Source organism: Lissotriton helveticus, chromosome 11 (genome assembly GCF_964261635.1).
Source record: "Lissotriton helveticus chromosome 11, aLisHel1.1, whole genome shotgun sequence".
Taxonomy (NCBI): domain Eukaryota; kingdom Metazoa; phylum Chordata; class Amphibia; order Caudata; family Salamandridae; genus Lissotriton; species Lissotriton helveticus.
Window position 1 is genome coordinate 1,037,143,330 of NC_136072.1, and position 12,438 is coordinate 1,037,155,767.

The 12,438-nt window shown below is 40.4% G+C and overlaps 1 protein-coding gene and 1 non-coding gene across 3 annotated transcripts in view; one reads left to right on the forward strand and one right to left on the reverse strand.

Moving 5' to 3' along the window:
• Positions 1-12,438, reverse strand: part of CUX2 (cut like homeobox 2) — an 854,685-nt gene that overhangs the window by 816,921 nt on the left and 25,326 nt on the right. The gene's annotated exons all lie outside the window — the stretch shown is intronic.
• Positions 5,006-5,078, forward strand: TRNAC-ACA (transfer RNA cysteine (anticodon ACA)). The gene has a single exon. It is a non-coding gene; the product is annotated as a tRNA-Cys (tRNA).

The window sequence follows — 12,438 nt, forward strand, 5'->3', positions numbered from 1 at the left end:
AGTATATATCACTCTAAGATTGGTTCTCCCTTCTGTGGAAAAGCCTTGAGGGTGTTCCAGATCCATTACGGCTAGGACTGTGATTGTTGATGGTTTTCAGAAGATTAGTATTGACAGCACATATCTTAATGCTTAATGTTGTCATAAAATGTGAAATATAACAAGTGAAATATATTTGTGTTATACCCTCTTGACTCACCTCTTGTAGATCGTCTCCCAACAATGTACAGTGTTCTGGTCTTTCACCTATATAAATACCACTACTTACATACACTGAATAATTCAAACCCCTCAATTAGGGTTAACGTGAAGCTACTGTATTAATACTTTATCTGGTAAGTGCCTAGTTCAAGAGCTAGAGAGGACAGTAATGCTGAGTGGTAGTGACACACATTTAGAAGACCGGCCATTAGAACTGCATCACGGTCTACGAAATGGTGCTTGAGACAGTTTTTTCACCAATGTGGGGCAAGCAAAAGGTGAAAAGAAACTGTTGCAGAAATGTTTTCAGATATGCAGAATAAGTAATGATAGATGCTTCTCTCGTTAAAGATGGGCAATACTCTTTATGCTTCTATGTCTATATTTACATGCTTCATGCCTTTTCTCGCCGTGGGGCAGATCTCATACTTTTATGCACAAAAAAACAATATGTGATCTTAAATCCCCCTTAATCACAAAATCTGGTTTTGTGACAATGTACAATTATAAAGTACACTTACAGTGCTGTAAAATCCATGTGTCAGATTTTCCAGTGACAAACATTAAGGTAATTGGGAAGAGCAGGGGCCGTTTCAGACTAGACTAGAAGTACTCAAGTATACACAACTTTCACATTTGTGGGTATTCACCTGCCTCTAGAAGGTAGTTTCCCATCTGAAAGAGACTACCAATAAGCTCCTGTAAAAGTCATTAATACGTTAATTTACCAGCTGGGAAGGGTCATCTAACACCCCCGCATTTATTGGTAGGTGGGGGAAGGTGTGTCTCCACAGAGAAAAAAATCTTGAAGAGATTAAAAGAAAATAGCTAATTGTGCTAATGCATGATTCCACAAAATTTAACCACGTCGATTAATGACCAAAAAGTAAATTGCTAATGATGCTAATGCACCATTCCACAAAATGTAATTGTGTGTATTTACCACCTAACACAAGTTCTGTATTGCAAACTGTGAGGATTCAAAGAACACATCAAACTCTACCACTGCTGTAGATTTCCAGAAGTGCTCCTGACATTCTTCTTGAATCTTAAGAATGGTGAAATTTTCTCCAAACATAAGTGTTAACCTACAAAAGGTTTCCTTCTTTTGCTTGCAGAACTTAAAGAATTGGACCCCGAATGATTATAATTGGTTCATTAAATTGCAGTGTGCTGGTGCAAGCGCTACCTACGAAGGTTACCAAGTCAGGAACACTGTGAACTTTGTAAAACACAAATCCACTACACAGTAAATCGGTTGTGTGAAAGATGTGGTAAAGAGAATGCTATCTAGCTAACATACAAAACCGTTCATATATGTAACTGCACACATCAGACGCACAGAATGAGAGTTTATGTATTCAATTCAGAGTTGAGAATTCAAAAAAATACTAATCCCCAAGTACTTAAAATTAAAAGAAACATTCATTGAACAGGCTGATGTGAAATTGGCAACTAAATAGTGTATAGAGTGAGGAGTGGTAAGCATGTGTGCAGGTTCACACAGCTATTGAGAGCAGACAGTTTAACAAATTAATATTCACTTAAGCATGCAGCATCAGAATGTAACATGCAACCCACAGACTCTTCGTACCAGCACTCCATATCTCTACCCTCAGGCTTTTTTTCCTATTAGGGATTGCCTTAAGGTGAAGACTCTGTGCCAATGGAACTTAGTGCTGACCCTGCCTGGGTCCTAATTGACTGCCCTTATTTGTGTTCTACATTTTAGGTCTAGTAAAGGTTATATCAAAAGGAATATCTTGTTGCAGAATACCATACTGCCAGAGGGCTTATAGACTTTGAAAACAAGAGCCCCACTGGAGGCTGGAGTCTTGACTCCAAAACTCTGGAGTGAAGTGAAGGAAAGACAAAACTCGAGTTACTGCTTGGTCCCAATGGCGGGAAAGCTGAATTGAATTCCCATCAATCTTTGCCCTTCAAAAGGAACAGCAAAAGGCCACCAACCTCAAACACCTCTCAAATAAATAAGACAAAATTGTTATCTTTGTTCTTCAATATCATAGCTTTTTTCTAGAAAAGAAAAAGTTAGAGCAAAGGTGGCTTGCAGAACCACTTATCTAAAATAAAGTTGTCGGTTCTTTCTGGAGAATGACCTAAAAACCTTGGTCCAATCGTTAGTTCTCTCTAGATTGGACTATTGTAATTTTCTCACCCCTCTCCCCTAAAATCCGTCCTCCATTCAGCAGCTCGCTTCATTTCAGGGTCCAAACGAAGTGACCACATCACTCCTATCCTGTCTTCTCTCCGATGGCTTCCCATCGAGGCTAGAGCTATCTACAAAACGGCATGCATCACCCACAAAGCTTTGCACTCTTCCTCCCCTCGCTACCTGGCGAATAAACTGAAATTGTCTGGAGGCTCAAGACCGTCTCGGAATGCGGAAAAGTTCCTTCTTGAGCTCCCCTCCTTCAAAAGGTAAAAATTGATGGCACAATCGTTCTCAGGTAATGCGGTGAGAATCTGGAACTCGCTTCCTCCTTCGCTCCGTGCCATCACATCCATCCAGATCTTCAAAGCGGACCTCAAATCTCTTTTATTCCAAAGACACTTTCAGAACTAATTCCCCCCTTCTCAGACCCCGCCATGAAGTTCTTTAGTCACTGTAAATGTGTCACATATATTTATATTTTTGTTTGTACATCCTGTGCTTGCTGCGTTTGATTTTGTGTTCCGTTTGCCTGCGTTGTTTTGATTCTATGGCCTGCTATTTTTCGCCAGGAAGTTTTTTAATCATTGTAAAATTTGTCATTTATATTCATATTTTTGCTTGTACAGTCTGTGCTTGCTGTGCTTGAGATTGTGTGCCTTATGCCTGCGTCGCTTTGATTCTATGGCCTGCTATTTTTATTTGTTCAATTCCTGTAACAGTTTGTAACGTAACTGGTTCTATTGTACAGTGCTCTGACACCTTTGGGTAAAGTCCACGCTTTATAAGAATGCATTAAATAAAAATAAAAATAAATAAATAAAAAAATAAAGCAAATGAAACTTTGAAAGTGGCACAGAGAGCCATCTACTAAAATGAATTTTGCTTGCTAACTAGAAACATGAAGTTACCTGATCTTGAGAAAGAGCTCTAATTAGACAGCTGCCAAGCCCAGGGCATAAGTGAATTTCTTGGAGGCCAAAGTACTATTGAAAGCAGCTTGGTACACAATTTTGAAATTGAGCTCAAGCAAATAATAGATCTGATATTGGTAATGTTGACCACATTTTACAAACTGGACAACTTCTGTGCGCTCTTTTATGGGACTCCAGAAGAACTCTCCATTTCATCCCTTAAACACATTTTATAGCTCGCCATTTCTATTTCTGTTTCTGGGTATTTGTAAAGTGTGACACCTTCCCTGCAGACTTCAAGGCACTATTTGATATCAACTGCCAGAAACAACAGCCATGCATTAGTGTTCAAAAGCAAGATTTTTAAATTTAACAAAATAACCAGGTTTTGATTCATTTTATACATTTTAAATACCAGCTCAAGCAATACCCTACATCAGGGCCAATCTACCATTCTGATAAGTCTTCTTTCATTGAGACACTCATGAGTTTGACAATTTATTAAGAACTCTTAGGGTAGGGAGGGTACAACCTAGACTTTAACAAGTATAGCAGAATTATCTTCTGCTTGGTCAGATATATTACACTAAATAACTGGGGGATCATCCTTGGGAGTTCTGTATGGAATGTCAGAGCTTTTGAAAAAGTTCAGATCAGAAACAATCTTCGTCCCTTTGAAAGCATAATATAAATCTGAGAACTAATTCACCCAAAAAATATATCACTTGGAAGAATATCGACTTGTCAGTAGGAACAAGTTAGAATGGCTCCATATCCTTGCCCATAACAATCTTAAATAACTTAGAATGTATTGACGCCATAGTCTTCAGAAGTGAGGTTTATAGAAATACATATTTATTGTTCTTTAATCCAGAAGATAACCAGATGAGATTGTTTAAAGAAAAAAAATATCAAATCTCACACCACATGCAAGCCCCTTGTCTTTATCTCAAACTACAAAAGAACAAGAGAAGATGGGTACAAGAGACCCTCCTGATACAAACGACTTGCATAACATTTAGGCAGGAGTGTGTGCATGACTTGGTAAAGACACTGTTGAAGTGGTATGACCAGGAAATAAATAATCTAGGTGGATATGTAATCTTAGGGCAATTGAGCTGGGACATAACACTGATGGGGAGATGCACTTCTTTCTTGGTTAGAAAAGTGAGAAATTTGCATGTTAAATGAGTATTTGAAAGCCTGACCCCACATGTGGAGCTCATAGATTTATACTAGATTTCCTTTGAAAATTCATGTCTGATTTCGCAATGATTGTAATAACTTATGTTTCTATCATGTTCTGTATTGTAAATAATTATTATGCAATGGGGAGAATTGACGTGTTGGGCTTTGTGCCAGTTTGCTGCAAGTACCTAATCTATAAATGAGCCAATGTCGAGCAATTTCCACCTAAAATGTATAGTCCGTATATATGGTTGTCTGGGTATACATGTTGCTTCTCGTTTAATTTCTTCCTTTTATTATGTCTTTCTTTCTCCTTTTCTCTCTGGTTTCTTTTCACCTTTCCCCTTCTCCTCTTTTTTCACTGAAATATTAATCCCAATTTTCAACGGGACATCAATCACATTATTTTATTATTTAGTATTTTGAGACAAGCCTGCGAGACATCGGTGGTGTCTGGATAGTCCTAAAATGTAATTGACCTTAGTGGCTTGAAATTGATATATTTATTTATTTTTCTGGATGTCATTAACAGGCCGAAATAGCTCAGTTGGGAGAGAGCTAGACTACAGATCTAAAGGTTCCTGGTTCATTCCCGGGTCTCGGCACACATTTTTTGGTATTAATTTTTATGTAATCAAGTTTCTGTTTTTCTTTACGCACGTTTTTTCTGTGTATTCATTTTTATAGGTTAACAGAGTGATGTTGTCAACAATTTATATTATTTGCTGTTTCTGCTCTCTTGTATTCTTATTTTTATTGTGCTCTTACGAGTGTTTCTTGATACCCATTCAAACATGGTGCCCGTTCATTGCTCTTTGTTTACTTTTGGCGCTATAACACCCATGTGACCTCTTTTGGGTGAATTGTGGGTAACTTTATCCTATTTCTACCCGCGTGACGGCAATGGCGGGTTGTTTGAAACAAACGGGTTTGGAGACACGGACTTGGTACCTACGGGTAAGACGGCTATTGTTGATTTTCTCTGTGTGGGCTTTGCGCTAGTAGCGCAAAAGTTCCTAGATTATGGCAAACGGTATTGATGGTTATACTTCCGCTTCCCTTCCGCTATATTTCGAAATGTACTCTGTTCTATGATGTTGGAAGATATACTCTTACGTTCTAATGAATGATGGTTTGTTAAAGGGGACACATGGGTGTTGCTTTAGTAAATCGCTACGTGACACTAACTACGATCTTCGAGGAATAATTATGTGACATATATTCACCCTTAAATGCAATATCGGCGTGGCCTGTACCTTTGCCCTCAACAGATGGGTGACATTTTATTCATCGCTCGTATGCTCAGGATATATTGTATCCTATTTTTAGAATTACATTTTATACAAATATAGATAATGTTGCTGTGAAGTACTATACACATTTAATTAAGCTGGCTGATATTTGGACTGTTTTCTTATTTCCACAGAAATTACGATCCTTCTTTTCGGGGAGATCATTATTAGTGGTTCAGGTTTTTATACATGTCCTTTTCCACGGCAAGTGTATACATTTGCAGGTATTTTCTGTTCTCCCTCATTTTCTTTAGATTTACTTTGAGTATTTGGACGTCCCGTTTGTTCTACAGAATACGCTAATATTTGTCTATTTCTCTCACCAGTTTCTACCCCCATTTATTGTCAGTTTTTTATGGGCTATTCCTAAAATTGATGAGGGATGATCATCGATTCCAACTAGGTGTGTTTGAGATTTCATCTGTACAATAAAATGCCCATTTGATATCGTATTCAAATTTTGAACCATGGGCCTTGCGGTCATTATACCTATTCCGGGGTGCGTTTTATTGTTAATGCCCTCTTTTCCCTTTTTTTCCCCTTTTTTCGGTTTTCAAAGACAGTGTTGGCAGTTCCTCTGGCTCACAACTGGCACAACATTGGAACTTGGCTCAATTTACTATCTGTTTTGGTGAGCATGCTTTTTATTATAGTAGTATTATGGCATGTGGGGTCAAATTACATGTTTCCCCTTATCCATGTCAGTTTCTTAAAGACTGACCAAGTAATTACGTGGTGATAGTTAGAGATCGTTTTTGTGTTCGGCTTCTAGGAATATTGTGTTTGACTAACTTTTTAGGTAGGTTAAGATTTGAAATGTATCAACGTACATATATTTTTCTATATAGATACATTTCTTTACGGTGTGGTCCTCTTGTGTCCGGATCATAAAGTCTCCTGCCCGGTGACGCTTATTGGCGTTTAGAAACTTTTCATAACACGTCTCATCTATACACTTGGAGGTGAGACATTCTTGATATTAATCGGTGATTGAAACCATAAGACTAAATCGGATTTTGGAGATTGTGTGGTTTATGTTAGTAGACCTGTGTTCTATATCATTTTGTATTGTCCCGTATGATGTTTTGTTACATATTACTGAATTGATCCCTTGCACATCTCTTTATGTAGATCTTGACGTTCTGACGGCGTGGAAGTTTCTTGCCGTATATACTGCGCTTGGTAGCCTTATTTGTCACCAAGTTTCTCTTTAGGTGAGTGTGTGGTCCTTTCTTACTGCAATTTGTCCTTTGTATGTTCTTTTGTAATTGTAATCTTGTTATATAACAAAAATGATCTAGTAATATGTTTTAAACGTGCCCACTGATAGATTGGGTCTTATAACAAGAAATGTCCAGAGAAAGGGGATGACAACTCTTTGAGTTTTTCTCCCACGCCTTCCCCTAACTTTGTTCTATTTTTTGTTCTACTTTTTGATTTCTTATTTATTTTCTTTCTTTCTCTTTCTTTCTTCTTTTTGATCTAAAGATAGCTCTCCTTAGCTTTCTATTTTGAGATATCACAATATGATTGCTATTTACCCCCCCTTTCCCTCCCCCCCCTTCTTTCTTCAGGGATTTTGATCCCGGTATGATTACATGGATTCTTTTTGTAACATAATGTAATATCACATGTTCTTCAGATTCGAATATTTTTATGTCTATGTAATGACTTTGTATATACTTGTGTATATATATGATTATAATATGTTTTGTATGTCTATGTACTGAGTGGTTTTATTTGTGCTTTTACAGCCCTGACGAAGTTCGTATGGGAACGAAACGCGTTGGCTGAGGCCTTTTTAAAGATTGAAAATAATAAAGGACTGTTTTTCAAAAATACAACAGCTTGTTAGGACTTCTAAATTGTGGTGCACTATCCTTTGCTATAAAACTCGATTTCTGTCTTGACAGTGGAGCTTTTTGTGGCCAGCTCCGGATGCTAATGTGCACAACGTCATACTGACTTTCCAACATTGAAATTTATAGTGCGAAACCCTAGTCAGCCACAGTTGTGTTGCTAATATAGGAAATAAATAAATGTTCACTTTTCTTCTCCTCAAGTTTTTCAGAGGCCAATGCTTGAATATTGATCTTGAGTACCCCAGTGGGCAGAAACTGTTCTGTTAAGCTTCGACATATGGAATTTACCAATACCAGATAGCACAGGACACAGGGTCAAACTCGGTAGACAGCAATGATCCTGGAAGATATCTCATGGGATTTTATCACAGCCTGATTGGCTCAATTGTGAGTATGACCTACACTGAACAATGCTCATATTTTAAAGCTCTGTGTAGAGCGAGAAAAATATATTTCTGTGCGGGCAAAAGTTGAACCCTACCTCTAGGAAAATATATTGAAAATATGCTAATGTTAAGGACTTTTTCACCCATAATTTGCACACTTATTTCTAGGTTCATACACAAAAAGGGTGTAAAAAGCTGCTGTGAATGTTTATGAATGGCCACATAATGACACATTTGACGCTCTACCCTAAAAGTACAAAGGAAGAGAAACCGCCATACTTCCAGATTATCCGAAGTCGTAAGAAGTATTTACAGTCAGGAAATTACACAAATCCTGCTTCTATGCTAATAATATTAATCTCTAGATGCCTGGAGCACTTAAGTTGAGTAAAAAAAAAAAGTTGTTGGTGGAACTTGACCAAACTTTGACTTTTTCAGTGGAGAAGAAGATGCCTGCATTTTGATGGTAGGAAAATGGGGGGGTATGCAAGCAACACTCTGGTGCAGGTTCATCTTAGACAACTGAGACGACTGTTCATAGAACAGTAATCTATAAAAAATGAGGGAACTAACCAAGAACTGTCTTCTTTTATGGAACACCCATTACTTATTAAATTTTTTGTTGGTATATTTTACAGCACACCCCACAACAACAGCGGGGAACATCAAGAAAGGAGAGGGCTTGTCTGGCATGCAGGCACAGTCCATCAGGCTAACATGCCAGGGAGGATCCTTTTCAGTCTCAGTATAATAAATATTATAATGAACCCAACCCTGTCCCACAGTACAAGCTGTGCTGCGGTGCAATAGGATGCACAACTATCTGTGCTCCTTTAAATGGGGGTGATGACAAGGTTGGACCCGATCAGGCCAGGGCAACCGCTTCTCCAGGGCTGGATTCTCCGCTTGGGCAGCAAAGTAGGCAATAAATGGAGCCCAAATGTCCTTAGGTCTGGAGTGTACTGGTTTAAGCTCTCAAAGGGCCACTAGTTGCTCCTGGCATACGTCACATCCTGTAACCCACTTTTAATTGTTGGAGCAGGCTTCCAGCCCCAATGCATGGCCACCCTCGGCTTAGCCAGAAGGAGCAGCATCGCAGATAACTGTCCAACCCCAGGCATGACGTCTTTTACAGAACCCAGCAAGGCCATCAAGGTCAGTCTCTGAGGGCAGTGAACTGCGATCATGGCAATAACGTTGAAGACCTCTGTTCAGAACGCAGTCACCACAGGGCAGGTCCAGACTAAATATAAGAAGTCGGCCATTGAGGGTCCACATATCAGGCATTGTGCGTCCTCATACAGGCCCATCTTATTTGGTTGGGTTGGTGTGCGGTAGGTCCTATGCAGAAATTTAAAATGCAGTAATCTGAGTCTACAGTTGGGTGAGAGCGCCTCAGACTGAGCCCAGCAAAACCAAAACTGTTCATTGGTTATTGATGGTGTCAAATCCGACTCCCAGGCCAACTGGGCTCTCAGTATGCACAAAGGGTCCTTATAGTGTATTGTGGAGTAGAACCCTGTGATGCGTTTCTGGGGAGAGGAAGTTGTGATCATGTATTCCAGTGCATGTAGAGTAGAAGGGGATGTCGGAAAAGTGCTGTGTAATGTGCGGAGAGAGTGGCTCGTAGCTGGCGTTCAATAAAATCTAGAGGGGCATGTGAGAGGGGTCGCTCATATGGCCTGCAATGAGAGGAAGTGATGGACCGGGGAATGTTCACCAAGAGTGTGCAGTTCTAAGCGACCCATGGCCCACCCATTACTTACTGTATTCACATTGGTGATATCTGCTTCTCAGCACTGTACACCTCATTAGGGTGGTCTTTTAAAACATACATGCCCCCTCTTGCTTAGACATATTCAGTAAGAGATGGACACATTTCTAAAAATATGCTGACTGTGGGACATGACTCTAACCCAGCCGCATCCCGTGCAGGTAAGAGCAGTGGGGCGAGGTTGATAAATAAACGTATTGTTATAATTTTATTTTTCCAATTGCAGTCAGTGGCGGTGCGGGGAGGCCAGAGCAGTAGAGGAGTGGTTTGCACTCCCTAGGTGCGCATGAAGGGCCAGCCAAACAGTTCATGCGTACTTTGCATGTTCCCCACCAGGCTGCATTACACAGGCTCCCTCTGCCCCCGTCTGAGCACCGAACCTCGGCGCTCAGACCAATCACAACGCTGCATTGCAGCGTTGTAATTGGCTCAGGGAAGCCTGTGTGCCCAGGTGCTTCCTGCTGCCAGCAGGGACTGCAAGAAGATGGAAGATGAAGAGGACGGAGGAGAGGCAGCGGCTGGCCGTTAAAGGTAAGTATTCCCCCCCCGCCTCACCACCCACGTCTGGTAGCAGCCGCTACTGCTTGCATATACTTCAAATCTCTGATTGGCCTTGATTTACAAAATGGACAAGCACAACACAAATTCCTCATCTCACAAGGGTAATAGCAATACTGTAATAGGCCCTAGTAGAAAGAAAACTGCAGCCTTCCTTGTATGACGCAGTCAAATCACAATTTCACATTTAAAAGTGGTGTTTTAAAAGCCCTGTTTTGAGCTATTTTATTGTGCACTACGATGCATTTTAATGCACAAAGGCCAATATAAAATTCTCCCAGTACAACAGCATTGGCAAATACAACACTGGCTTGCATTTTGAGTCCTGCATAAAAAATGTAACTTGCTGCCGTGTAAAAACAAAAGAAAAACAATAGAGTTCTGTATACATCAACCAGATAATCTATTTAATATGTGATGATTCACAGTACTTTTGGAATGGTAAAATAGTTCCTTCAGATTGCAATGCAAGTAATCATTTGTAAGCGGAATGATGCAACAAACAGCCAATAATACATAGTGAGAGAGAAATACCGTTCTGGATAAAACCGAAGTACACACTATGCATATTATTAATAAATATACAATAACTCTAACTATAGTTTAGCAGATAAGGGCACTGTCAAGCTAGACTTAAAAAGGAACTCACTACCTACTGCAGCCCAGTGTTGGCTGAGGAAGTATCAACAGTGGCAAACGTTCAAAATCAATAACCGTGATGTCAGCTCGTCATGAAGGGTTATAGTTCCAGACAACAAACAGCCAGAGATCAATGGCACACACGTCACAAGGCCACAAACGTGCACTGGCCGAGGAGCACTGAAAGGTTGCAATGTCAAGCTACCTCTTTCTATCCCAGCATGCCTTGGACTGGGAGTACGGTTCATTCTGGTCACTGCGTGTAAACAAAAAAACTAACTTTGAGAGACAAACTCGGTGAAAACTGGAAAAGGTTTAGAGATAACTTGGCAATGTGGCTTGTGGGTTCATCCCTAGGAACTTTTGGGGAAATGCTGTGGGGAATGGTCTATTTTTAAGCACATTAGTTAAAAGTGGGCAGGATTTAAAAGCAATTATAAAGCACATGGTGTGAATGGTGGTGGCTGGCAGACAATGGCTTGAGTTGCGCATACAGGGGCATAGCTCCAGGGGGTGTTTGAGGTGGGACACCCCCCTAATAAATGGATCCTGGTATGTGCAGTTGGGTCCAGGGGTCTCCAGTTGGGCGAGCAGTGTCTGTGGTCGGGTTTTCACTCAGATTAGCAGCCCTCATAGCCCTCTCGCACAACACAGGCCAAGAACAAACAAAGCACTGGATGGCTCTTATGTGGTACAGAGAAGCCTTTTAAAAGTAATACTATTTTCATTAATTTTGTCATTTCAATGGCAGTGATGGTTGGGAAATCTCTACCCATACCCCTCCCTAATCTAATTGAATAGACTATGCCCCTGTGCATGCTCAGCTACACACAATACCAACTAGGCCACGCTGGCCCATTCTGTGTGTTTGCGTGCAGCACGTGTCGGCTTGGTACTTGTGGCTGTGCCAGATAGCCTAAATTCCCAAGCTTGCCTGAATTGCAGAAGTCCTGCTAAATCCAGTACATATCTTTGAAAAAAGAGGGTGCAACCTCGTTTCAAAGTGATATTAAAGGAGGTGGTCATGCTTGACAGCCATATTTGTAATGCATTTTGATGACACACTCTTTGAATTATTGGCCTATAGTGTTCTCATATAACAACTGAAAAATGTGTCCATTACCATAGCACTGTATTGTGGATAGTATGTTATGTTTCTGGCTATTTGTATAACACAGCGTTCGCCAATTACTAGGCCTCCTGGCCCTTTATACAGACTACGATCTGTAGATGTGTTTCGGCCACCAGGGGTTTCCTTGTGGGGATGTTATTTCTAGAATGGCATTTGATGTAGACAGCTGAATTTCGCGGATGTAGGTCATGGAGATGGTCCATAAGGAGGGGTGGTCCTTGAGGTCTTCCAAGTTAACGTGTGTGAATATTGAACGTGATGGGTCATCCCTGTGTGGTGGGTCACAGTGCGGGCTCAGGACTTGCGGTCCTCTGCTGGTGTC